The 23,419-nt window shown below is 41.8% G+C and overlaps 1 long non-coding RNA gene across 2 annotated transcripts in view; it reads left to right on the top strand.

Annotated features, from left to right (window-relative positions):
• The window catches only part of LOC106004686, a 41,810-nt gene that overhangs the window by 3,987 nt on the left and 14,404 nt on the right, over positions 1-23,419 (top strand). Inside the window, exons 2-3 of one of the 2 annotated variants that reach the window (XR_006608922.1) lie at positions 263-453; positions 12,170-12,264. This is a non-coding gene — a long non-coding RNA (uncharacterized LOC106004686). Of the gene's footprint in view, positions 1-7; positions 454-12,169; positions 12,265-23,419 lie in introns of those variants that run through there. The other variant, XR_006608921.1, reaches the window with a different exon arrangement.

Here is a 23,419-nt window from a genome sequence, read left to right as displayed (position 1 = left end):
AGCAATCTGTATTCTCACAGAGGTATAGAGAGAAGGTTATAAATATTCAGGGGGGGGAAACAGAGGTTAATTTTACTTGGAAGAACAAGGAAATCTTCATGGGGTTTAGGGAGATGCATTAGACCTGGACCTGGGATGAAGTCTGCAAATGCACCCCTAGTGGGCACTTCATCCTCACCCTTCCCTGCTGTCCACACTCATTCAGTGTGGTGCCTATGGCAGATTTTGCTAACAGATTCTTTTACTCTTTCCCTAATCCCAGGTATATCCACAGAATCCTTCTTGACAGAGCACACAGCCAGATGATCAGAGCAGGCCCATGAGCAAAGAAAGGCATTTGCTCATCATACCTGGGAGGGTGTATACAATTGAGACATGCAGAGCTCACCGACAGAAGGAACAAGAGTGAGGAAAGGCACAGTGCTGGGGCGACACTGAATGTGTATGACGAAGGTGAGTGGACCGCTTAGGCTTGTGGGCAAGGCTTGTGGATAAGGAGCAGTGGACAATGTAGCTGAAAAAGTAGGTTGAGGAATATCCGGAGGATGGATCTTGCCAGGCTAAGGAATGTGGGTTTCAGCTGCAGAAGGCAGAGGCAGAGGCTAGCACAACTGAGCTATGTTCAGAAAGACAGTCTGGCAGCAGTGGACAGGCTGGACTGGGATGGGGAAAAGCTGGAGGCGGATAGACCAGCCAGACAACTGTCCCAGGCAACCAGTAATGGAGCCTCCTGTGAGCTCTTGCAGCACTTGGCGAAAGCATCTGTTTAACACTCACCCTACTGTCTCTCTCGGAGCTGTCTTTTGACAGCCTGATAGCCCTAAAAGCTGCAGGATCCTTGACATCAGGAACTGTTTGCTGCCTGTCTGGGGCCCCAGCCTGACATGGTTCTTGGCAGTGCTCATTATATATTTGTGAATTACTCAATAGGGCAGTAAGAAAGGACAAGGGGTATATAGAAAAGGGCACACATTTCCGCAATCACATCCTGTTTAGCAAGAACAGTTCCTTAGGCCTGGACATTGGTACAGCTGTCTTCTGGACGTGTGTGGAGAAATAGAAGCATGTGCAGGCAGCACGGGCAAGGAAGGAATCACAGCTGACTCCAAGCCGTGTGTGTGTGTGTGTGTGTCTTAGGCTTGCAAGAGCTCTTACCTTTTTAGAGAGGTGGACAGACAAATGGGAGACCTCACAATCTGTACTGTCCTAATATGCCTTAGGAAGTGTATTAAACCCTTTTTTGGTAGCAAGTGGCAGAAGTTCAATGCAGGCAAGCCTAGGGGGAGTAGGAAACTTATAAACTTCATTTGGGGACCACCAGAATAAAGGATTCCGCAACGCCAGGCTCTTTCCATCTCTAATGTCTCCTTCTCTCCACAAGTCTGTCAGCCTCATTCTCGAAACCTAGCTTCCCCCACAGGCTGGAAACATGGATGCCGGGAGCCTGGGTTTCCCATCTGAGAGCTCCCCAACCTGAGAATTACTAAAAACTTTCCTTTCTCGTGCCCCAATTTCAGAGATCCCGGAAAATGACTGATTGGCTTGTGTTAGGACCCTGGTCTAAGACCTAATGCAGCAGCTAAGGAAGCAGGGTCATCTAAAAAGGAAAGAGCTTCCTCTAAAACCTCATAGTTGAGGTGAAAAAGGAGTATATCACAGTGGTGTAGCTAGTAATAGTAATAATCCTGTGGTGACTGGCTGGCTCAGTTGGTGGAATGTGTGGCTCTTAATATCAGGGTTGTGAGTTTGAGCCCCACTTGGGGTGTGGAGATTACTTTAAAAAAAAAAACATGGGGCGCCTGGGTGGCTCAGTGAGTTAAGCTGCTGCCTTCGGCTCAGGTCATTATGCCAGGGTCCTGGGATCGAGCCCCGCATCGGGCTCTCCGCTCAGCAGGGAGCCTGCTTCCTCCCCTCTCTCTGCCTGCCTCTCTGCCTGCTTGTCATCTCTCTCTGTCAAATAAAATAAAAAATCCTAAAAAAAAAAACAAAAACTTGAGTGTGCACAAGTCAACTCTTCTACACAACAACCCCAGTAGGTATCACTGTTGTAGTCATTATCACCCTTGAGAATTATTACCTCAGGGAGAAAAGGCACAGACAGGGTAAGTAACTGTCATAGATCACACAGCTAGTAAATAGAGATGGAGCTGGGATTTAAACCCATTTAATCTAGCTCCAGACCCTATAACTTCCTATTTTGTTATGTTTCCTATTCACTACAGAAGGAAAGAAAGCAAGGTGTTGGGCTGTGAGGAAGGAACCTTGACCATTTCTCCTGGGAAAATTCAAGGCCCACGCTGAGGAGCCTGTGAGAAATGATTGGTCCAATGTCATGGGAATCTAGAATAAAAAACACCACCACCCATCTTAAACTCGCTGGAGATATCTGAAAAGGACTGTTTCATTTTTACTTTTTTTTTTTTTTTAAGATTTTATTATTTTTCAGTAATCTCTACACCCACTGTGGGACTTGAACTCACAACCCTGAGATCAAGAGCCACACATTCCACCAACTGAGCCAGCCAGGCACCCCTCATTTTGACTTCTTTTTTCTTCCATCTTTATTTACTTAAAGTAGAATTAGAGCCAAGAAAAGCAAATGTGAGAACAATGAGGTCCCATTTTCACCTATTAAAAATTTAAGGAGCGGTAAATAGCCATGCTGGCAATGGTGGGGAGATGGCTTGCTTCTAAATGACTGGTGACAGGATAAAGTGGTCCAGCCAGTAAAAAAAAAGCAGTTTATTCAGCCATGGGGGTCAAGAGCTATAGAAGCTTTCTTTAACTTTGACCTGCTAACCTCAGTCTTCAGAAACAGCTCATGGAGTCACAAAATAAAACCCACCTAGTGCTGCGTGCAAGAGATGCTTCTAAAATAATGTTCCTCGGAAATACTGAAAGTAAAAGAGTAGGAAAAAAATAGAAAACAAGAACAAATGCCATACATGCAAATACAAGCAACAAGAAAAGAAAGGTTTTGGTATTAATATTAGGCATGGCTGAATTCACAGAAAATCAGAAAACAAGATACAGGAGAAAATATTATCATGATAAAGACAGACAGCAACAATGAAGATGTCATAAATATTTATGCACAAGGTAATATAACATCAGAATTCATAAAACAAAAACAATAGGAAATACACGGAGAAATGGACATAAATACGGTAATAGGACATTTTAATTCACCTCTCTTAGCCCATGACTGATCAATAAACCATACAAAAAGTGAAGCTATAGAGGACTTGATTTGTTAAATTAAATTAGCAAGGTAGGGGCACCTGGGTGGCTCAGTGGGTTAAAGCCTCTCCCAGCGTCCTGGGATCGAGCCCCGCATCAGGCTTTCTGCTCGGCGGGGAGCCTGCTTCCTCCTCTCTCTCTCTCTGCCTGCCTCTCTGCCTACTTGTGATCTGTCTATCAAATAAATAAATAAAATCTTTAAAAAAAATAAAAATAAAAAAATAAATTAGCAAGGTAGATTGAATTAAAGCTATCAAACTCCATATCTTGAAAACCTAGAATTTGCACTTTGTTAGGCATCCATGGATCGTTACCAAATGACTACACGTAAGGCCATAAAAAAAATGAACTAAAAAACCCTCAATACATTCCAAAAAGTAGTGTGAATACAGTTAACAGTTTCTTATCACAATGCACTAAAACTAGGAAGTAATAGCAAAGACAGAAACTGTAAACAATAAAAAAGCTAAAAATTAACAAAAATTTAAAAAATTAAACAAAAAAACGGTATCTGGATGGACTGTTATTCCATGTTTTTTAAAAAAGGAAATTCTGACACATGCCACAAAGGACATTACACTAAGTGAAATAAGCCAATCACAAAAAGACTAATACTGTAGGATTCGCTTATGTGAGGTGTCTAGAGTAGTCAAATTAATAGAAGATAGAAGTGGAATCATCATTTCCAGGGGAAGCAGGAAGAGTGAGGAATGGGGAGTTGTTTAATGGGCATACAGCCTCAGTTTTTGCAAGAAGAAAAAGTTCATTTTGTATATTGCACAACGATGTGGATATATGAAACACTACTGAACTAAATGCTTGAAAATGGTTGAGATGATAAATTTTGTGTTATATGTATTTTAAGAGATTATCTTAAGTAATGTTCAGAGTGTAAACTATCTTTTGGAAAAAAGTGATCATTCCCAAGGAAACAGTGCAAAAGACAGGTCCAAGGAATGAGCATTTTCATGGTTCCTGGCTACATCTCACATAATTTTCAGGTGAGAATTCGGAGGGATAAATTATCAGAGATCTCTTCCTTTTTTGTTTTTAAGATTTTATTCTTATTTATTTGACAGACAGAGATCACAAGTAGGCAGAGAGGCAGGCAGAGAGAGAGGAAAAGCAGGCTCCCTGCTTAGCAGAGAGCCCGATGTGGGCCTTGATCCCAGGACCCTGGAACCATGACCTGAGCCAAAGGCAGAGGCTTTAGCCCACTGAGCCACCCAGGTGCCCCTAGATCTCTTCCTTTTTGGTTGCTTTTTTAAGAACTGGATATGTGGGGTGCCTGGATAGCTCAGTGGGTTAAGCCTTTGCTTTCGGCTCATGGTCTCAGGATACTGGGATGGAGCCCTGCATTGGGCTCCCTGCTTAGCACGGAGCCTGCTTCCCCACCCCACCACCAACCCCGCCCCTGGCTCTCTCTGCCTGCCTCTCTGCCTACTTGCCATCTCTCTCTCTGTCACATAAATAAATAAAATCTTTTAAAAAAAAAAAAACAAAACTAGATACGTGTTTTGGATCTTCTTCCTGGAAAAATGCACTCACAAATGTAACAGAATGGAACAGAATTGCTTGGCATTTCCTTTATACCTGGTGTTCTGATATTTCATCATAATTCATCTAGGCATAGGTCTTTTGTGGGGAGGGGAACAGTTATTTTTCTTGGTACTCAGTGGGCCATTTCGATGTGAAAGCTTATGACTTTCTTCACCCCTAGGAAATAGACCATGACTTATTTAGTTTTTCGCTCTATTCCCTCTGCTCTTTTATTCTGGAATGCCTGTTAAATAGGATGACAGAACTTCTGGATTCACTTTCTGTGATTCCTAACTTCTTTTTTCCCTATGCCAGTATGAGGTTTTTTGTTGTTTTTTTTTTTAAGCTGGATTTTTAAAATTAACATATAATGTATTATTTGCCCCAGGGGTACAGGTCTGTGAATCATCAGGCTTACACATTTCACAGCACTCACTGTAGTACAGACCCTCCCCAATGTCCATAGCCCAGCCACCCTATCCTTACGCCCCATCCCCCAGCAACCCTCTGTTTGTTTTATGAGATTAAGAGTCTCTTATTGTTTGTCTCTCTCCTGATCCCATCTTGTTTCATTTTTTCCTTCCCTACCTCCCATGACCCCCCACCCTGCCTCTCAAATTCCTCATATCAGAGAAATCACATGGTAATTATCTTTCCCCGATTGACTTATTTTGCTTAGCATAAACCCTCTAGTTCCATCCACGTCATTGCAAAAGATTTCAGGTTTTTTGATGGCTGCGTAATATTCCTGTGTGTGTGTGGGTGTGCCTGTGTGTGTGTACCACATCTTCTTTATCCATTCATCTGCTAATGGACATCTAGATTATTTCCATAGTTTGGCTATTGTGGATATTGCTGCTATGAACGTTCGGGTGCACGTACCCCTTCGCATCACTACATTTGTATCTTTAGGGTAAATACCCAGTAGTGCAATTGCTGAGTTCAACTTTTTAAGGAACCTTCATACTCTTTTCCAGAATGGCTGCACCAGCTTGCATTCCCACCAACAGTGTAGGAGGGTTTTCCTTTCTACATGAGGTATTTCTATTACGTGACTAATAAAAATAGTAAAATGAAGTCCTTTAAGTCCCTTTAAGACTTGGGCCTGCTGTGTGCACAGTGACCTCCTTCTTCATTCTTAGCCCCTACCCAAACAACTGCAATCAATAATAACTAGCATTTATTGGCTGCTTATTGTATACAAGGCAACGGGAAAAGTACTTGACGCATTGCCCCATTTAATTCCTGCAACAACCCTCTGAAGTTGGCACAATTATTGCCCTCATTTTACAAATGAGGGAAGTGAGAGCCATAGAGCAGAGGTTGGCAAATCTAGTTAATGGGCCAAGCCTGCCACTGCTTCTAATTTCTCTTTTATACCTCCTACCTCTGTTTCTTTGAACTGCATTTTAAGAGAATTTCTCCACTTGACCTTTTAACTCTGTTGTTGACTCTTAATTGATATCTATTTTGTGATTCAGCCCATTGAATTTTTATTTGGAAAAACAAGTTCTTAAAGTTCCAAATTCACCTGTTGATTCTTTTTAACACATGAAATATCCTTTCACATTTCTTGTGAAAACATTATTTAAGCTTAATCTGAAGTCTTGTTCTTGGTGGTTATTAACTCTGTTTCTTGGATGTTGAGAGTTTCTGATGATAGATTTTGATGACCCTCGTTTATTGTTCTGACTTTTCTCAAATGTTTAGTAATTCTAGACATTTGTTCATTTTAAAATCATGCATTCTTGTTCTTGTCTGTCCTGTTTACTGAGCCTGCATGTAGTAACTTCGTGGAGGAGTGGAATGTGCTGATTGGTTGGAGATGTGGGGGTGTATAAAAGGAAGAAGAGGACCTGTCTTGTCTTTCGAGTACAGCAGTTTTCTTTCCCTCTTCGGCATTAGTTGTTGTTTGGGGCAAGGCTTTGTCTCTGGCCCAAGAGCCCATACTGACTGGTTTGGTCTGGGGAGAATCCCTCTTGCAGCTGTCTAATTAGCACAAATGTGGGAGAAGGAAGGGATCAACCGCATCAGATACTCCAAATGCATTTTCCCAATTAACCACTCCAAGGAATAGTCCAGGGTGTCTCTTTTCCTTATACTCATTAACTCTGAAATTTCCATTCTTTGTTAACATTTCTACTTTCATACCACTCTTCTTGTGCAATGAAAATAAATATATATGCATATGTATATGTATATATATAAGTTTTTTAAACCAATCTTTTATTATCTGCCTTTGGTGTTAAACTTGGTCTTCTGTACTCCCTCTCCCTTCCAAAATTATAAATATTCATCTATTTTCTTCTTTTACTATTTTTGTGGTTTCATGTTTTACATTCAAATCTTTCAGCCATCTGGAATTTATTCTAATGTCAGCCATGACTTGGAACTCTAAACTTAAATTTTTTCCTAATGGTGAGCCAGTTGTACCCACCATGCTTTCCATGTGTGGGCTTTTTAAAAGGCAGTTCAGCCCCCAGAGCTCCATAAAAGCCCAAGACTTAAGAATAGAAAAGCTAGGACTGTAACTCTGTCAGATCCTAATCTCTGCTCCATTACTGCTCCTGATGGGACTCCGCAGAACTTGGTTCTCCCTAGGGGAAAGCCCTGACCAATGATGTAAAGCCAGGGGGGCTGAGGCCGTGAGAGGATGTGTAGAGAGCCCTCTAGAGTTTCATGGCTGCTGTGTTCCTGCCACTGGGCATGATGGCCTCATGGGAAACAGCCACTCAGCCTTGCAAGAAACTCCAAGGGCCTCACGCTCTACTCTTTTTTTTTTTTTTTTAAAGATTTTATTTATTTATTTGACAGAGATAAATCACAAGTAGGCAGAGAGGCAGGCAGAGAGAGAGAGGAGGAAGCAGGCTCCCCGCTGAGCAGAGAGCCCGATGCGGGACTCGATCCCAGGACCCTGAGATCATGACCTGAGCCGAAGGCAGCGGCTTAACCACTGAGCCACCCAGGCGCCCCACACGCTCTACTCTTTAACTGTATATTCTTTCATTACCCCCCTGTCCTTTTCCTATAGATCACTCAAAGTCCAGCTCATGTGACTTCTCTGTGAAGCCTGCCTTGATAGGCCCAGTGAGGCTTGGCTGCTGCTCCTAGTTCCCACTGCATTTTACACAGATCTCTAGTGCGATTTTTGTTCATTGTTGTTGTTTCTGTGATGGATGAATGAATTAGTTAACAAATGAACTAAGTTACTAAGTATGAAGGATCCTATCTTCCAGGTGCAGGGAGAGAAGGAGAGCCTCCAAAGGATACAAACTTGCTACTGACCATTAGATGTGTTCATCTGCAGTGCCTGTTGAGGCCCAGGTGTTCTTGGCACAGCAGTTGTCACCCCAGAGCAGCTGTGACTTTGATGAGGTGCCTGAAGCTATGGAGTCTTCTTTGTTTTTTTTAAACCAAGTAGGTCTTGAAGATACCAGGGAGCATCAGCTTCGTCTCTTTTCTCAGGGAGCTGACAACCTTGTGTAGAAGTGTGTAGTCAGAATCTTGGAAGAACTTTGGGAAGGAAAGAACCAGGCATATCAAAAACCCTCAAAGAGAGCAAGTAATGTAGCTGAGTTGGAGGACTGTCTATAAAATATATGCCTCCGCAGCAAACCAGCATTTCCTGTATGCTCAAACAATGTCAGGCTCTAAACTCTTCATACACTCATCTCTGAAAACCAGGTGGCACTATCAGTTCCATTTTGTAGATGAGAAAAGGGGCTTGCAGAGAGGTAAAATGATTTACCTACGGTCACAATAAGGAAGCCACAATCTGAAGCCCAGGTGAGGAAGGGCTCAGCTTCAGAGAAGAACTTAATCTTTGGCCATCTGAACTCCCTTGCCTCTCCTTTTACTTAGAACTACCTGGTGGAGTTTAACAGAATTTTGTTTTGATTTCTGGGCCTTTGCTTCTGTGGTAGAGATAAACTCCACCCTTTCTGGTCTCTCTAGGTCCTAATACAGGGCCTGGCATACCAGCTGGCTAAATAATGCAGGAAGAAAACCAACATTTTCAAACACACTATGTCCATCTCTGAGCTTGCACTGTTCAAAATTTATCCCTCCGAATTCTCACCTGAAGATTATGTGGGATGTAACCAGGAACCATGAAAATGCTCATTCCTTGGACCTGTCTTTTGCACTGTTTCCATGGGAATGATCACTTTTTTCCAAAAGATAGTTTACACTCTGAGCATCACTTAAAAGATAATCTCTTAAAATACATATAACACAAAATTTATCATCTCAACCATTTTCAAGCATTTAGTTCAGTAATGTTTCATATATCCACATTGTTGTGCAATATACAAAATGAACTTTTTCTTCTTGCAAAAACTGAGGCTGTATGCCCATTAAACAACTCCCCATTCCTCACTCTTCCTGCTTCCCCTGGAAATGATGATTCCACTTCTATCTTCTATTATTTGACTACTCTAGACACCTCACATAAGCGAATCCTACAGTATTAGTCTTTTTGTGATTGGCTTATTTCACTTAGTGTAATGTCCTTTGTGGCATGTGTCAGAATTTCCTTTTTTAAAAAACATGGAATAATAGTCCATCCAGATACCGGTTTTTTGTTTAATTTTTTAAATTTTTGTTTAATTTTTAGCTTTTCTATTGTTTACAGTTTCTGTCTTTGCTATTACTTCCTAGTTTTAGTGCATTGTGATAAGAAACTGTTATCTGTATTCACTCTACTTTTTAGAATGTATTGAGGGTTTTTTAGTCCATTTTTTTTTATGGCCTTACGTGTAGTCATTTGGTAATGATCCACGGACGCCTAACAAAGTGCAAATTCTAGGTTTTCAAGATATGGAGTTTGATAGCTTTAATTCAATCTACCTTGCTAATTTAATTTAACAAATCAAGTCCTCTATAGCTTCACTTTTTGTATGGTTTATTGATCAGTCATGGGCTAAGAGAGGTGAATTAAAATGTCCTATTACCTGGGTGCCTGGGTGGCTCAGTGGGTTAAGCCTCTGCCTTCAGCTCAGGTCATGATCCCAGGGTCCTGGGATCGAGCCCCGAGTCGGGCTCTCTGCCCAGCGGGAAGCCTGCTTCCTCCTCTCTCTCTCTCTCTGCCTCTCTGCCTACTTGTGATCTCTCTGTCTGTCAAATAAATAAATAAAATCTTAAAAAAAAAAAAGGCTATTTAAAAAAAATAAAATAAAATGTCCTATTATTGTATTTATGTCCATTTCTCCGTGTATTTCCTATTGTTTTTGTTTTATGAATTCTGATGTTATATTACCTTGTGCATAAATATTTATGACATCTTCATTGTTGCTGTCTGTCTTTATCATGATAATATTTTCTCCTGTATCTTGTTTTCTGATTTTCTGTGAATTCAGCCATGCCTAATATTAATACCAAAACCTTTGTTTTCTTGTTGCTTGTATTTGCATGTATGGCATTTGTTCTTGTTTTCTATTTTTTTCCTACTCTTTTACTTTCAGTATTTCCGAGGAACATTATTTTAGAAGCATCTCTTGCACGCAGCACTAGGTGGGTTTTATTTTGTGACTCCATGAGCTGTTTCTGAAGACTGAGGTTAGCAGGTCAAAGTTAAAGAAAGCTTCTATAGCTCTTGACCCCCATGGCTGAATAAACTGCTTTTTTTTACTGGCTGGACCACTTTATCTTGTCACCAGTCATTTAGAAGCAAGCACATCTCCCCACCATTGCCAGCATGGCTATTTACCGCTCCTTAAATTTTTAATAGGTGAAAATGGGACCTCATTGTTCTCACATTTGCTTTTCTTGGCTCTATCTAATTCTACTTTAAGTAAATAAAGATGGAAGTAAAAAGAAGTCAAAATGAGGGGTGCCTGGCTGGCTCAGTTGGTGGAATGTGTGGCTCTTGATCTCAGGGTTGTGAGTTCAAGTCCCACAGTGGGTGTAGAGATTACTGAAAAATAATAAAATCTTAAAAAAAAAAAGTCAAAATGAAACAGTACTTTTCAGATATCTCCAGCGAGTTTAAGATGGGTGGTGGTGTTTTTTATTCTAGATTCCCATGACATTGGACCAATCATTTCTCACAGGCTCCTCAGCGTGGGCCTTGAATTTTCCCAGGAGAAATGGTCAAGGTTCCTTCCTCACAGCCCAACACCTTGCTTTCTTTCCTTCTGTAGTGAATAGGAAACATAACAAAATAGGAAGTTATAGGGTCTGGAGCTAGATTAAATGGGTTTAAATCCCAGCTCCATCTCTATTTACTAGCTGTGTGATCTATGACAGTTACTTACCCTGTCTGTGCCTTTTCTCCCTGAGGTAATAATTCTCAAGGGTGATAATGACTACAACAGTGATACCTACTGGGGTTGTTGTGTAGAAGAGTTGACTTGTGCACACTCAGACAGGAATTTCTTCTTTCTTTCTTTCTTTTTTTTTTTTTTTTAAATTTCAGGAGGCAGTTCCTCTTTGGTTTCTTCAAGTGCTGATCTTCAGAGAGAGTGCCTCCTTGAGAGCCAGGAGCCTGTCTATGGCCCTGCTGAAGTGTGCGGCAGTAGTCCTGCTTGACCACGTTATCTAGTATCTCTGAGTGGTGCTTTGGAGCTGATTATAAAATGTAGTTTCCGGCCACTTTAACATAGGGCAGAGCATACATGTATTTCTCCCAATCTCAGAGCACTTTCTCTTTACTTAAGGCAGAGGCTGAAGGGTAGCAGAAGGTGCCACCCCGAAATAGGACTGCAGAAGTTCAGGACATGCCACCCCAAATTCTGCAGCCTTGGTATGTTGGTTATTTTAAGCTGTAGGCACTTGAAAAACAGCAAATGCAGGGAGCGGCTTTTTCTGAATATAACTTATCTGTTAAATCCTCCAAAAGGAATTCAGTTGTCATAAAACCCATCCCAGGGAGTTTAATCAAGCAGGGAAGGTTGACTCTCATCACAAGAGAGCAGCCTGGAAATCCACAGCACATCTAGAGAAACTTTGCTGCACACTATTATATCTCCTATCCTTCTAGAGGCCAATTCGACTTCCCCCCAAATCATTTATTCTTTAAGCCCTACATCCTCCCCCATTTCCCTATTAAGATGGTATTTAATCCTAAATTTTTTTTTTTTTAAGATTTTACTTATTTGAGTGAATGAGAGAGAGAGAGAGAGAGTGCATTGGAACCAGGGGAGGGGCAGAGAAGCAGACTCCCTGCTGAGCCAGGACCCTGACAAGGACTCAGTCCCAGGACTGTGGGATCATGGCCTGAGCAGAAGGCAGCTGCTTAACCAACTAAGCCACCCAAGGTACCGTTAATCCTGAATTCTAAGCCACCTTGGGGAATCATTAATTTTTCCAGGGTATCTCCCTGTATATATGAGGTATATATATTAATAAACTTCTGTTTGTTTTCCTCTTGTTATTCTGTGCTTTATTGCAGGAGTCTCAGCCAACTCAGAAGGATAGAGAGAAAATTTTGAGGATGGGATCGCTGAAACCCTGCCCTGATGAAATACTGGGAAAACTGGCAGAAGGGTAAGAGTTCTTATTAAAATCGTCTCTCCTGGATCTCTGTCTGTGGTGCCCAACTGAGAGAGGAGGGTAAAATGTTATCTTGTCCCTTTGTCTTCAAATTCAGATTTGCTGAGAAAAACATTTGTAAGAATGAATTCTTTGAAGCGTGACTCTCATGAATTTGGTTTTGGGGATATCCTTGGGCTATTTATCCTTTACAGTCCAGGATCAGCTATTGCTTTCCTGTGTGTCTCGTTTTACGTCCTGAGAGTTTGACTTGGCACGCAGGTTTTTGGTTCGTGTGCATGCGCATGACTAGTCTTGGCAGGGTTGTCTCTTTTGCACCATCATTAAGGGGTATCACTTGTATCCATGTTAAGTCACAAAAGGTTTGTTAGTTTTTGTTTTGAGTCACTTGATGAATATACCTTTGGTTTAAAAGAAAAAGGAAAAAACTAATTTATTTATTTTTTAAAGATTTATTCATTTATTTTAGAGAGAAAGGTGGGAGGAGCTGGAGAGAGAGAGAGAGACATACCCAAGTACACTCCCTGCTGAGCGGAGAGCCCAACACACCAGGCTGGATTCCGTGACCCTGAGATCAGGACCCAAACTGAAATCGAGTCTGATGATCAACTGACTGAGCCACCCAGGTGCCCCAGGAAAAAAATAATTTAAAAAAGAAGTTTAATACTGTCAGAAATAGTTATTGTTTGTTCCAGCTGATAATAAGGTGTGGAAAGGATTTTTTTAAATATTTTATTTGTTTATCTGACAGAAAGAGAGAGAGCACAAGCAGGGGAAGGGCCAAGGGAAAGGAAGAAGCAGGCTCCGGGCTGAATAAGGATCCTGACACCAGGATGCTGAGATCATGACCTGAGCCAAAGGTAGATGCTTAGCCAACTAAGCCATCGAGGTGCCCCTAGGTAGTCTTTGGTAAACAAGAGTATTGTTGGTTTAGTTAAAAACAAAACAAAACAAAACCAAAAAAAAAAAAAACAAAAAAAAGCATGTCTTCAAGAACTGTCAGCATTAAAAATAATGCAAACCATACAATTTTATTCTAGCTGGGTATACTAGTCAAACATCTGTCAGGAAAAACAGTAACTTAAAATGATGCCTAACTTTTTCTAATGTCTCATGAAATTTTCATGACTGATCTAAACATAATTGTTAAGAAAAGGTGAATCAACTAAACGTAGGTGGGATAAAAGTTTGTAAGTTATCTTTTCAACAATGGTTATGTTTTATAAAATATGTCTACTTAAAAACATTTCTGGCACCTGGGTGGCTCAGTTAGTTAAGCCACTGCCTTCAACTCGGGTCATGGTCCCAGAGTCCTGGGATCGAGTCCCACATCGGGCTCCTTGCTGAGTGGGGAGTCTGCTTCTCTCTCTGCCTCTGCCTGCCACTCTGTCTGCTTGTATTCACTCTCTCTGACAAATATATAAATAAATAAAATCTTTAAAAAAAAAATTTTCCAAGGGGTGCTTGGGTGGCTCGGTGGTTTAAGCATCAGCCTTTGGCTCTGGTCATTGTCCTGGGAACTGAGCCCCACGTCAGACTCCCCACTCAGTGGGCAGCCTGCTTCTCCCTCTCCCTCTGCTGCTCCCCCTGCCTTGCTCTGTTGCTCACTTTCTGTCAAATAAATACATAAAATCTTTTTTAAAAATTTCTAAAATCTTTTTGGTAACTTGAAACCTTAAATTTTTACTAAGTTAAATGACAGATATTCACTGAATACCTAGATCATTTCCAAATAAGATAATGTACTGAAACATTAATTGCTAAATATAAGTTTAAGTTTACCTACTTTTGTCCTCTTCTTTTTTAAAAAGATTTATTTATTTATTTATTTATTTGATTTGAGAGAGAGAGACAGCGGGAGAGGGAGCACAAGCAGGGGAAGTGAGAGAGGGAGAAGCAGGCTCCCCACTGAGAAGGGAGCCTGATGCGGGGCTCGATCCAAGTATCCTGGGATCGTGACCTGAACTAAAAGCAGAGGCTTACCCACTGAGTGACGCAGGCTCCCCCTTTTGTCTTCTTATTACAGAGGAATAATAGCTATTTTGACACCCACAGAATATTGGTGTGACAGTTCACTGTTGCTTACTTTTTAGTGTTCACTAGAAATTAAGGTTTCTGGGGCACTTGGGTGGCTCAGTGGGTTAAGCCTCTGCCTTAGGCTCAGGTCATGGTCTCAGGGTCCTGGAATCGAGCCCCACATCAGGATCTCTGCTCAGCAGTGAGCCTGCTTCCCCCTCTCTCTCTGCCTACCTCTCTGCCTACTTTTGATCTCTCTGTCAAATCAATAAATTAAAAAAGTATTAAAAAAGAAAAAATCTTTAAAAAAAAAGAAAGAAATTAAGGTTTCTAAGAGTTCAGAGTTCTAATTAATGTATTTAATTAAAACTAGTAGAAAAAGCTGTATATGCAAAATATGTAAGGAAAGTAGGGTTTGTTTTTGGTAAGAAAAGCCATGTGTTATGGAGATATATTTTTGTTAAGGGAAAAGGAGTAATTTTGTTCTAAAGTAGAATAACTGGTCATTCCAGAATGAAAAAGAGAAGAATTTAAAAAAAAAAAAAAAAAGAAAGAAAGAAAAGAAAGGGGCACCTGGGTGGCTCAGTGGGTTAGAGCCGCTGCCTTAGGCTCGGGTCATGATCCCAGGGTCCTGGGATCGAGCCCCACATGGATCTCTCTGCTCGGCAGGGAGCCTGCTTCCTCCTTTCTCTCAGCCTCCTTCTCTGCCTACTTGCGTTGTCTGTCGAATAAATAAATAAAATCTTTAAAAAAAAAAAAAAGAAAAGAAAAGAAAAAGAGAAGACAAAGGACAAAAACTAGGTAGATACAGAAAGTTGGAGAGAGAGAGTATGAGTGAGAATGAGACAGAGACTCTCATCTCATGTAGTCAAACTGGCCAAAACAGAATGAATTTGTTAAGAGGATTTTAGAAATAAGCCTTAGTATCAAGAGTGTGCCTATGCAAAACTAAAATTTAATTTTCTTTCATCTGTTAAAAGGAAAAGTTTCTTTTGGTTTATTGGTGTACTCTTTCTAAAAAACTGAGATATACCTGACATATAACATGATACTAATTTCAGATGTGCAACACAGTGATTTGGTATATGTCTATATGATCACTGCAGTTAAGTCTGGTTAACATCCATAAGCACACAGTTATATTTTTTTCCTCTTGTAATGAGAATTTTTAAGATTTATTTCATTCACCTTCCATCCCCTCTGGCAACTCTGTTCTCTGTATGTATGAGCTTGGGTGGGGGTGGGATTCATGTTTTAGATTCCACATGTAAGTGAGATTGTAGGGCGTTTGTCTTTCTCTGTCTGACTTGTTTAATGCCCTCAAGGTCTGTCCATGTTGTTGCAAATAGCAAGCTCTCATTTTTATGGCCAAGTAATATTCCATTGAATATGTATAAACCACATTTCTTTATCCATTCATCCATCTGTGGACACTTAGGTTGCTTTCTGTTTCCTTTGGATAAATACCCAAAAGTGGAATAGCTAGATCATATAGTAGGTCTATTTTTAATTTTCTAAGGAATCTCCAGGCTCTTTTCCCATAGTGGCTGCATCAACATACATTCCCACAAGCAGTGCCTGAGGGCTCCCTTTTCTCACAGCCTCACCAACACTTATTGTTTCTTCACTTTTTGGTAATAGCTGTTCTAACAGATGTGAGGTGATTTCTTGTAGGTTTTTTTTTTTTTTTAAGATTTTATTATTATTTATTTATCTGACACAGAGAGAGAAAGAGAACACAAGTGGGGGAGGGGCAGGTAGAGGCAGAGGGAGAGGGAGAAGCAGGCTCCCCGTTGAGCAGGGAGACTAACACAGGGCAGGGTGACACAGGGCAGGGCAATCCCAGTACCCTGGGATTATGACCTGAGCTGAAGGCAGAAGCTCAGTGGACTAAGCCACCCAGGCACCCTTCGTTGTGGTTTTGATTTAAATTTCCCTGATTAGTGATGTTGAATTAAGTGATGTTGCAATACATGTTTTCATGTTCCTGTTGGCCATCTGTATTTCTTCTTTGGAAAAATGTTTATTTAGATTCTCTGCCTATTTTTTATCAGATTGTTTGGGTATTTTTGGTGTTGAGTTGTATGAGTTATTTGTATATTTTGTTTTTTGTTTTGTTTTGTTTTTTAAGATTTTATTTATTCATTTGACAGACAGATCACAAGTAGGCAGAGAGGCAGGCAGAGAGAGAAAGAGAGAAGGAAGCAGGCTCCCCACTGAACAGAGAGCCCGACCTAGGAGCTGGATCCCAGGACCCTGGGATCATGACCTGAGCTGAAGGCAGAGGCTTTAATCCACTGAGCCACCCAGGCGCCTCATATATTTTGGATATTTACCCCTTATCAGATGTGATTTGCAAATATTTTCTCCCATTGGTGAGTTGCCTTTTCATTTTGTTGATGGTTTCCTTTGCAGTGCAGAGGCTTTTTTATTTAATTCCATTTGTTTATTCATGCTTTTATTGCCTTTGCTTTTAGGGTCAAATGCAAAAAAAAAAAAAAAAAAAAAAAAAAAGATCTATACCAGGGATCTTACTGCCTATGTTTTCTTTTTTTTTTATGGATTTTTTTTAAATAAACATATATTTTTATCCCCAGGGGTACAAGTCTGTGAATCGCCATGTTTACACACTTCACAGCACTCACCAAAGCACATACCCTCCCCAATGTCCATAACCCCACCCCCCTTCTCCCATTCCCCCTGCCTATGTTTTCTTATAAGAGTTTTATGGTTTCAGGTCTTACATTCAAATCTTTAATTCATTTTTATTTCATTTTTGTACATGGTGTAAGAGAGTGGTCTTTTTTTTTTTTTATTTAAAGATTTTTTTGTTTATTTATTTGACAGAGAGAGATCACAAGTAGATAGAGAGGCAGGCAGAGAGAGAGAGAGGGAAGCAAGCTCCCCGCGGAGCAGAGAGCCCGATGCGGGGCTTGATTCCAGGACTCCGGGATCATGACGTGAGCGGAAGGCAGAGGCTTAACCCACTGAGCCACCCAGGCGCCCCAGGGTGGTCCGGTTTTATTGGCCTACTCTTGATAAGAGATTGTGAAAGGTTTTTCTTTACCTTTTAAATAATCTGTCTAGAAAACAAAGATTCTGTGTTTAATCAAAATAATTTCCTATGCTTGAACAGGAAGCCGGCTATCGCTACCCTTATGCCCCGCCCCTAAATCGTGCTCCAGCCTCTCTCTCTCTCAAATGAAAAAATAAAATCTTAAAAAAAAAGCAAAAGAAAAAAGGCAGCAAGGGATGACCCGGGGCAAGTGCTTTTCAAGCTGTAATCTGCACAGAGAAGAATTTAGGTAACATTCAAATGCAGATTCTGAACGGGAGAGTCTGGGGGGGGCCTGAGAGTCTGCATTTCTAACAAGCTCTTACAGGAGGCGTCTGTCCTGGATCTTTGAATAATAGTGACCTAGGAGATCTTTCTAGGTGCTGGGGAGACAAATGAGAAGAGAAGAGAGGGAAGCTGAACCCCGAGAGAGAAAGATTTCTGAAAATGGGAAACAAGTTATGCAGAGGCTCCATCTTCAAGCAGATTAGTAACAATTTTTAAAAAGCCAGGAATTATACATACATTATTTCATTTAATTCTTTCAACCTTATATAAGAAGAATTATAATCCTTATTTTACAGTTGAGAAAATAAGTGGAAGCTCAGAAAGGTTAAGGGAAAGTCACACAACAGGTAAACGGCAGGGACTGGACTGGGACCCAGGCTTTTCAAAGGCCAGAGCCTGTATTTCTTTCTCAGCACCTTGCTAAAATTCTGGGCAAGCAAATTCCTTTGTCTGAGTTCTTCCTTCTCACTCAGCAAATCCTGGTCAGAGGCGCCTGGGTGGTTCATTTGGCTAAGTGTCTGCCTTCAGCTCAGGTCATGATCCCCAGTGTCCTAGATCAAGCCTCCCGTGGGGCTCCCTGCTCAGCGGGGAGCCTGCTTCATGCTCTCACTCTGCTGCTTCCCCCGCTTGTGCTCGCTCACTCTATAAATAAATAAATAAATAAATAAATAAATAAAATCTTTAAAAAAAAAAAGGAAATGCTGCTCTCGGGAGGAGGAAGAGGCTGCAGTAAGGAACCAGCCCCACCTGTTTGGCTCAGCTCTTATCTCCAGTCAAAGTTTTCAGCTGCTGCTAAGCTTTGTTTTCAAACACTGGGGCCCCAGGCGGGGAGAAGTGGGAGGGGTACAGGTGGGATGTTTACAAGTTTTGTTGGACAATTTCCATTTTGTAAGCCTACTCTTCTCTCCGGAGTTACCCTGGGGTGGGAGCAGCAGGGACTTGGCACGGGAAGTGGGAGCCACAGAGGTGAGAGCAAATGCCACATGGGCTCTGACCTGGGACCCTCGCTTTCTCCCGGGAGCCTTTGAGGGACTACTAAAACCCAACAATTTGGTTCAGCAGTTGGCTAACTGGCATATGCAGGGCCCAGTGAGGACCCTCATTTCCTCCCAAAATAGGAGATAAATGAGCACTTTGTATCTTCGTAAAAGCTGGGCCACTTGGAGCGGAGCCTCTTTGATAGGCCCCCTCTGCCAGTGCTGTTCCCTGGGGCTCTCATGTAAATCTGAGCCATTTCTGTCTCCAGTTTCCCACAAGGGATTAGACATTTTCTAATTTCACCACCAAGGGAAACTGGGGAGGGTGCTTGTACAGTAATCTTTTGATTACTTTTTTGATAATCTGTTGATAATCATTTGAAAGAATGTGTGACTCGTGTGTTCAGGGGATGATGCAGAGGAACAGCTTAGGGTGTAGGAACAGGATAAGCCTGGGATCCCAGAGCAGGGCTGATGAGGTACTCGGGGAGAAAAATCATGGAGGCACATCAGGAATGCCAGTCTGATTGCAGGGAAGCATGAAAGAGCTTCCTGGTAAGAAGAGAAACCAGGACACGTGAAGTGGTTCCCTTTTCTCTCCAGAGGACAAGCTGTGTTTGCTTTGACTTTAGCTCCATGGGTATGCCAAGGCTATGCCAAGGCTATTGGATGCACTGGTTTCAGGGCTGGGATCCAGCTACAGCAGCAACACCAGAGGTGTGGAGAGTGGGCAGAGGAGATAACCTTCTCATTGAAGGATGCCCATAGGCATCCTAGTATGGAGTGTCTGAAGAGGCAGGACTTTATATCATGTACTCTGGCTGAGCCCAAATCATCTTCTAGCCTTCATTTGCTCAGGAACATTTTCTATTCCCAGGACCCCACTTTCCCCTCCTTTCTGAGAGGGGACCAGAATTTCCAAGGCAGTGAACCAAAAATAGGCTACCAGATGGGGTGCAACATGGAACGGTATTGGGTATCCCAAATCACCCTCACTCTGAGTAGTCTGGTCCTAAAACAGAGGGAAACCCTCTATGAAGCCCATGTCCTCCATGTCCAAGCCACCACCATCTTTGGGGCTAGGCTACTCCAAATGGTTGACAATACTTGCTGCCTCCACTTTCTTGATTATCATTCTCCCAGAACTCTTTAGTCTAGTTTCTGCCCCACACTACTCTACCCCACTGAAACTGCTCGTACCAATGCCATCAACAGACTGGACATGGGACCAGGAACCAGGGACCACATCTCAGTTCTTACTTTTACTCTGAACCATTTGCCTTTGGATTATAATCCTTTCTTGAAAATCTCCACTCTGGGGGTTCTTAACCAGGGTTCCATGAGTCCTTAGACTCTCTCCAGGAAAAAAAAAAAAAAAACAACATGTAGTCCTTGAAAATGTCATACAAAGAGTTGTACAGATGTGCACCTTTTTAGGGGGATGGCCCAGGGGATATTCATTACATTCTCAAAGGAATCAATGAATTGCCAGTGTTAAGAACCAGTGCCTTTGACATCTGTGCCGTCTAGGATTAGGTTTCCTCCAGGGATGATCCAAAAAAACGAAGGCTGATTGATTAGTCTTTCAAGGATACAGATGTAAGGTGCCAGAGCAGGGAGGGTATCTCTCACCTAGGAAGTCCTCAGGGACTCAAGCTCTTTCAGGCTTGGCTCTGCCAACCCCAGGATATAGCCCTCAAACTCATAGTCCAAGGTGATGTCATCTCATGCTCCAAGCAGCATGGGAGAGTAACGGAAAAAGAAGAGTGTAAAGCGTATACTCTTCCTGTCTCTCAAAGATTCCTGGGAGTTGGTTTGTGACATTTCCATTACCTTATTGGCCCAAACTTAGTCGCATGATACTATCTGTCTGCAGAGAGGCTGGGAGATGTCTTTATTCTGGACATGTGCCAAGCTTAAGATCCTATAACCATGAGTGAAGGGTAGAATGGATGTTGGGGATTAGCTGTCAGCACCTGTCATACCTTCCAGGATGCGTCCAAGAATGGATCCTGTTGACTGGTTCACCCTTTCTACTTCCTTCTAGGACATTGTGGCTGGGAAGCTACACTTCCTAGACTTTCTTGCAGCTGGCATTCTACGTGTGATTTATGAACTGCCAATTAAATGAAATTACATGAGACTTGATCCTGGAATGAAGAGGGGAGTAGCAGCAGGCGAGGCATCAATTTTGCTGGTGTGGATAGAGGCCGACTGGCTTCATGATCACCAGCTTCCTAGGTCCGCAGCTTCCTGCAGCACTAATATTTCTGTGGCCTCTTTCTTTTTTTTTTTTTTTTTAGAATTTATTTATTTATTTGACAGACAGAGATCACAAGTAGGCAGAGAGGCAGGCAGAGAGAGAGAGGAGGAAGCAGGCTCCCCGCTGAGCAGAGAGCCCGATGCGGGACTCGATTCCAGGTCTCTGGGATCATGACCTGAGCCGAAGGCAGTGGCTTAACCCACTGAGCCACCTAGGCGCCCCTGTGGCCTCTTTCTTAATCATGATGAATCATGGTGATTCTGAGGGTTTACAGGTATCTCTGGAAGCTCCGTTTTCTACTACTCCTCTATTCCTTGCAGTGATGCTATAAGCCAGAGCTTCTCAAACTTTAATGTTCATGTGAATGGCCTGAGGGTACAGGTAAAGGGTAGATACGGACTGAGATCTCAGATTTGGCATTTCTAACAAGCTCCTGGGTAGTGTATGTTGGTTAGGATTGATTTTTGAGTCACTCAGTCCTAGGGTATCCTCTGCTCACCTATACCTGTTCATAAATTCCTTTTTTGCTTTACCTGGTGATGGTTTCTGATTATCCAAATTCTGTCACTGTTTCTTTCTTCTTTCTTAAGGGATCTTCTTCCTGTGTTTGTTCCTTAATATTGGTGTAACCCATGACTCTGGCTTGGGATCATTCTACAGACTTTTCCTGGATGATCTCCTCTATCCTCTGGCCTTCAAACACTACCTATATGCTTCTCAAATCCCTACATCCAATCCATACTATCTCCTTTGCTCCAGACTGCAGTGTCCACAGCAGACCAGAACTGAATTCTACAGATAAGCAGGGCAGGAAAGAAAGCTTCTATGATCATATAAGTTTGGTAAATACTGTGTTAAATAAAATGAAATTTATTTCCTTGCTGAGTTACTTCTAGAACTGTTAATGTGCTAAAATGCATAACAGATTTCCAAGAGGGGGCATATAATACCCAATATCTCTTAAACTTATTTGACATCTGTATTGGATACAATGTGTTTTCTCAGTTTCTGCTACCACTGCCTAAGGCCTGGACCCCTAGCCTTTAGCTTTTCTTAAACTGTAGCCAACAGTGTAGTTCTGTGGTTCATCAGCTGCTCCTCCCTGCATCTTGCATTGTTTCCCACCCCTCCTGGCCTCACTTCTTTTACATCTTCTTGAGGCTTAGGTTTTGCACCTTCATAAAAGGCAGCAGCATATAATTCTTGCCACCAGGTGTTTCCCAGGGAATCTGGGCTAAAACAGCTTTCCACAGTCTTCCTCCTCCCCTTTTCCCTGGAATAGTAATATCTCCTGGAATTCAGGTTCCCAGAACACACTTTGGAAGTGCTGTTGGTCATCTACTAGCTTCCGAGACTCAGCATGTCCGAGACCTAATCAATCCCTTTTCTTTTATATCTGTCCCTTTCCTGGTCTTCTCTGTCTTCACAACTGGCACCGTATTTGTCCATCATCCAAGCTACCCAATTGTCATTCTTTGTTTTGTTTTGAAGATCTAATTGGCTTTATAAAGCAATCTCTTGCATTCTTTCATCCATCCTTCTCTTTCCTCTTTTTTTCTCATCTAACTAATTAACAATTATTATTTTTTTTTAATTTAAAGATGTATTTATTTTAGAGGTGGGGGAGAGAAAGCAGCAGACTTCCCACTGAGTGGAGTCCATCTCCAGGCTTCATCCCAGGACCCCAACATCAGACCCCAAGATCGGACCCGAGATCACAACCTAAACCAAGACAGACACTTAACTGCCTGTGCCACCCAGGTGTCCCAATAATTATTCATTCTTAAAGAGGCAGTTTAGGTACCATCTTCTTATCCTATCTTCTTGGTCATCTGAGTGATGGACCACTCTGCTGAGCTCTCACAGGCCCCTAAACCTGTCTCTCTTAATAGCATTTATCTACCGTATGGTAATTTCTTCCTTCCTTCCTTCCTTCCGTACTTTTTTTTTTTTTTTAAGTATTTTTAAATATTTCTATCTACCTCTGCCCCCATCTTTGGTGTCTTACTCAATTTTTCAATCCCTGGCACCCAGGATAGAGAACTAACTGACTAATTGATAGGTAGGAATGAATGAGGGAAGGGTGAGAGCAAATTAAAATTTTTTAACCTTCCAGGAAGGAAAAGCAACTTCCCGTCTACCTTTCTGCATTCTTGGCTGAGACCACTGTAATAAAAGACAGGTTAGGTTTGCTTGGCTGGCTCAGTCCATAGAGCATGTGACTCTTGATCTCAGGGTCATGAATTTGAGCCCCATGTTGGATATAGAGTCTACTTTTAAAAAAAGAGAGAAAAAGACAGATTAACAAAAGAAAAACAAACAGAACTTTATTACATATTAACATGTATGCCTCATGTATACATGGGAGATACCCAAGGGAAAATGAGTAAGCTAAGGTGGCTGAGGATTCAGGATTAAATGCCATCTGAATTGGGACAAGGAAGGGGGGATGTAGGCCTCCTAGAGAAGAGGACATGATTTTTAGGAAAGATGAATGGGTCTTTAGAAGAATAGATAGGAGATGGGATGTTTTGTGACAGTCTGCCTGAG

Source organism: Mustela putorius, unplaced genomic scaffold (assembly GCF_011764305.1).
Source record: "Mustela putorius furo isolate JIRA1106 unplaced genomic scaffold, ASM1176430v1.1 tig00001584_pilon_pilon_pilon, whole genome shotgun sequence".
NCBI lineage: Eukaryota > Metazoa > Chordata > Mammalia > Carnivora > Mustelidae > Mustela > Mustela putorius.
Note: the sequence above shows the minus strand (reverse complement) of the source record. Positions and strands in the feature narration are given on the sequence as shown.